This window comes from Glycine max, chromosome 6 (assembly GCF_000004515.6).
Source record: "Glycine max cultivar Williams 82 chromosome 6, Glycine_max_v4.0, whole genome shotgun sequence".
Taxonomy (NCBI): domain Eukaryota; kingdom Viridiplantae; phylum Streptophyta; class Magnoliopsida; order Fabales; family Fabaceae; genus Glycine; species Glycine max.
In genome coordinates, this window is record NC_038242.2 from 44,165,876 (window position 1) to 44,170,988 (window position 5,113).

The following is a 5,113-nucleotide window of genomic DNA, read 5'->3' on the forward strand; positions in this document are numbered from 1 at the left end:
TGTGATGATCTAGTTTGGATGGAATCTCGAGTAAAAGAATTAGCAAAGCTTTCATGTTTGAGTTCAGTTAATGGCGTTAGAGTTGTTGGAATTAGTGGAATAGGAAAATGATTTGGCCCTCTTCATTATCTTTAAATTGTTAGGCTACAATTAATATGCTGAGATTGAAGAAATTGATCAAAAAACAATTATCATATTGGGTCATAAATTTTCAAGTCTTCCATGTGATGATCTAGTTGGAATGGAATCTCAAGTAAAAGAATTAGCAAAGCTTTCATGTTTGAGTTCAGTTAATGGCGTTAGAGTTGTTGGAATTAGTGAAATAGGAAAGACAACTCTTGGTCGTGCTTTATATGAAAGAATCTATTATTAATATGATTTTCGTTGTTTTATTAATTATGTAAGAAAAATTTATGGAGATTTCAGTACACTAGGCATACAAAAGAGATTACTTTGTCAATCTCTAGATGAAAAAAAAACCTAGAGATTTGTAATGTATATGAGAGAACATGTTTGTTATGGACTAGACTATGCCATGCAAGGGCACTAGTTGTTCTTGAGAATGTTGATCAAGTTGGACAACTAAAGATGTTTATAGCTAAGGAGTAGAGATTCTCTATTAGTTGAATGCCTAGGTGGGGGGAGCATAATCATCATAATTTCTAGGGATGAACATATATTGAGAACAGATGGAGTAGATGATGTTTACCAAGTGCAGGCATTGGATCACGAAGATGTTATTTAGTTGTTTTGCATAAATACTTTCAAAAGCAATTATATTACAAGTGATTATCAATAATTGACTTATGACATACTATCACATGTACTCAAGGTTATCTCTTAGCAATCGAAGAATTAGGCTTATCTTTGTTTGGTCGAGATGTCTTACAATGGAGAAGTTCATTGGCTAGGCTAAGAGAAACTAAAAGTAAAGATATTATGGATATACTCCGAATAAGTTTTGATGAGTTGGAGGACACGGAGAAGGAAATATTTCTAGATATTGCTTGTTTATTCCATTTAATGTTTGAGCAACACATGAAGGAAATTCTTAATTTTTGTGGATTTCATCTTGAATATGGCCTACAAGTTCTTGTTGATAAATCACTCATAACTATGAAAAAGGGAGTAGTTGTCTCCTTGGCAAGTGTACCAAGTTGCACAAGTAGTATTAAAATGGTAAAATTGAGTATTGAATTCCACAAGGACTATGTTTGTACTCAGAGTTATATATATATATATATATATATATATAATGATTAAGCAATTAATGAATGGAAAATAGTTTTGTGCATAAGAATCAGTATTAACAGAAATAGATTGAGAATTAACAACAAAGCATTAACAAAAAAGTTGAGAAGACCAACGCTTGGAGTATGTGGTTGGTGATGAGTGTGGAACGTGTTGGGGGCTTTGCTACCATGACTTCTCTTGATGTAATCCTTTATTAATCTTTCTCTTTTAACATTAATATGATTATTACCCACATCTTCAATTATATTCTAACCAAGACCCCTCAAGTGAAAGAATCTAAATCCCCTAATATCACCCTCGATCCCTTGGCGATTGATTATTAAATGATTTGCATTAAGAGCGGAGATGCATGAATAGGCTAAAAAAGATCACTCTATCCCTAGATATGACTCACTTTAGATGTTCTTCCCAAGTTCTTAGCATACAAACATTTTTCAATATTTATATCCTAAAATAGTACTTAGATATGACTCACTTGGTGTTTTATTTTGTTTCATGTTTTTCTCGCATTTCGTTATCATTTTCTTCTTTTCTCTTTTTCTACCTTGTTTTTCTTTGTTTTCCTAGGAGGCCCACAAGCTGCCATTGTGGTGTCCCCCCCGCCCCGCACAGCCATCAATGTCCTCAAGGCGGCCTCGTGCCGCTAGACCTTGCACCAATGGTGCCGGGGCCGGGGCGCCACCGTCCATGGTGGTTGCCCCTTTGGCTAAGCCATTTTTTTGTGTGAGGCAACTAGGGTTTTCCAAAGTTGTTGCATAATCGCGGGTTAGGACAGGTCACCCTGACCCGGTTCCAACCCAACCCAAAAAATAAAAAAAAAATAAAAAACAAATTATTGTTTACACCCCGTTTTTAAGATATGCAAATTTTCTTCATTTTGGACCTAATCCATTTTTGTGAGGTCTGAAATAAAATAGAAACCACTATTTACACCCTTTTCTCATTTTGGGTCTAGCCCGTTTTTGCATAAATAAAATAGAAACCGCTACTTACACTCTTTTTTTAACACATGTACCTTTTTTAATTTTTGGGCCTTGCCCGTTTCTGTGAAATCTGAAATAAAATAAAAATCACTATTTACACCCTTTTTTAAAGCATGCAACCTTTTCTCTTTTTGGGCCTAGCCCATTTTTGCATAAATAATATAGAAAACACTACTTATACCCTTTTTTTTAACACATGTACCTTTTCCATTTTTTGGCCTAGCCCATCTTTGTAAAGTCTGAAATAAAATTGAAACCGCTATTTATGCCCTTTTTCTGAATGCATGCTCCTTCTTTCATTTTGGGCCTAGCCATTTTGGTTTTATGTTAAGTCCGAAACAAAATAAAACTAATGATTACACCCTCTATTTTATATATGCACCACTGTCACTTAGGATGGTGACTAGACCCGCCATGTCAGCACTCCGTCAATGTTGGCTAAGTCACAATCAACCCTTTGACTTTATAAATATTAGTGGATGCCTCTTTATTTTATTTTATTTCTTTATTGTCTCTATTGTTTATTTTTATTCTTCAATGTGATTTTCATTTTATCATTGCGTAGTTAGTTAGTTTAATTAATAATGTATTATAAATATCTCCTTATTCATCTTATCCCCCCCCCCCCCCCCCACGTTTCAATCTCGCATCCCTAATTACTAAGTGTACTCCTCACTTCTATTTTATCGCTTTCTATCCCCATTCTATTTATTTGATTTCCTAGTGCTCAATTACTTATTTATTTTTTGCAAATCCGCATTGGCATTCTTTAGTACATGCTTACGCTCTATGCACTCCATGTTGGGTCTCCAACTTGCTTGACTTCACAAAATTTACCACAAAACTAAAGTCTTTTCTAAAAAGGGTAAAATTCTCACATAAATAAACACTCAATTCTCCTTATTCATTCAACGTACTCCATGTTGGGTCTCCGATTTTCTTGGAGGTATTTCAATAAAGTGTGAGTAAATTTTGTGAATATCGTGTTAGGTCTCCGACTTGCTTGACTTCACAGAGTTTACCGCAAAATCAAAATCTTTCAAAAAAAATAATAAAATGAAATCAACCCAACACAGAAGCTCTTTTTCTACAAAGAACTACGTAAGTCTGATTTTCTCATTGCACCTGGGGATACATAAGAGTAAGGGCAAACACCTTGTCGACTTAAAAAAAGAAAAAAAAAACAAAAAATTTCTTATTTTTTTCTAAAAAAAGTTATTATTTTCTTTATTTTTCAAAATAAACAAAAAATATAACTAACATAACTCATGTTCTCAAGGGAAAATAAATAAAAGTCATTTTATTTTTAGCACACTCAATTAAAGGTTGTCGTCTTCATGATGGGCGCATGAGGTGCTAATACCTTTCACGTGCATAAACGACTCCCGAATCCTTTTTTTCTCAGATCGGAAACCATTCCTTATCTTTTTGGTGTTCCCAGTGTTTTCCTTAAATAAACGTTGGTGGCGACCCCAAGTTTTTCTTTTTTTTTGGAAATAGTTTGTCTAATTTTATTTCATCATCACATCGTGGTCCACGTTGCAACAGATGGCGACTCCACTGAGGACCTGATAGAGAGTTAAGCTATTTGATTGAGTGTGCAATTTTATCATGACTTTTTCTTTATTTATTTTCCCTTTCTCTTTTATCCTTTCATTGTGCTTCTGTTCATTATCGTTCCATTATGCTATCGTTCTTTTTATGCTTTTGCTGTTGGATCGAGTGGCCTCAGAATAATTAAGAAGGGGGGTTGAATTAATTATTCCTAAACCTTTAATAATTAAAAAAATTACTCTTCTAAGGCTTTTACTAAGTTGTTAAGAGAATAAGGAGTAGAAGAGAAACTTAACAGAAAGTAAAAGCGGAAATTAAATGCACAGCAGAATGTAAAAGAGTAGGGAAGAAGGAGACAAACACACAAGAGTTTTTATACTGGTTTGGCAACAACTCGTGCCTACATCCAGTTCCCAAGCGACCTGCGGTCCTTGTAATTTCTTTCAACCTTGTAAAAATCCTTTTACAAGCAAAGATCCACAAGGGAGGGATCCACAAGGGATGTACCCTCCCTTGTTCTCTTTGAACCTAGTGGATGTACCCTCCACTCGAACTGATCCACAAGAGATGTACCCTCTCTTGTTCTCAGTCAAACCCAAGTAGATGTACCCTCTACTTGTACCACAAAGGATGTACCCTCCAATGTGTTAAGACAAAGATCTCAGGAGGCTAAACCTTTGATACTTTGTGAATAGGGATACAAAAGAATTCTCAAGCGGTTAGTCCTTTGAACACTTTTGTATAAGGGAATGAGAAGAATCAAAATAATTCTCAGACTGTGTCGTTTTGAATTCTTTGACATGGGAGAAGGGAGACACAAAAGAATTCAGGCGGTTAGTCCTTTGTTCTTTTGGAAAAGGGAGAAGATAGACACAAAAAGAATTTAGGTGGTTAGTCCTTGGCGAATTCTTTTTGGCAAAGGGAGAAAAGAATGAAAAGATGAATAGCACAAGTTTTCAAGGTTTGGAAAACCAGAAAACTTCAGAAAGCTTTTGGTACAAAGAAGAAGAAGAAGTTCAAAGAGATTCAAGGCTTGTAAAGGATTGTATGAATAAGTGTTCAAGATTCTTGAAATGCAAAACAAAGCCTTGCTTTTATAGACTCTTCATGTCTGGTCAAGACAACCATTTAGAAGAGTTATAACTTTTAGAAAAACTTAAAACCAATTTGAAAAAGTCAAAAACCTTTTGAAGAGTTACATCCTTTGATTTATTCAGAAACAGTCACTGGTAATCGATTACCAAATTAGTGTAATCGATTACACAAGGCTTTTTTGTGAAAGGATGTGACTCTTCACATTTGAATTTGAATTTCAACGTTCA

General features: G+C 34.7%; 1 pseudogene; it reads left to right on the forward strand.

Annotated features, from left to right (window-relative positions):
• The first annotated feature begins 241 nt into the window (after nt 1-241).
• On the forward strand, nt 242-1,901 carry LOC113001891 (disease resistance protein RUN1-like; annotated as a pseudogene).
• The last annotated feature ends 3,212 nt before the right edge of the window (nt 1,902-5,113 follow it).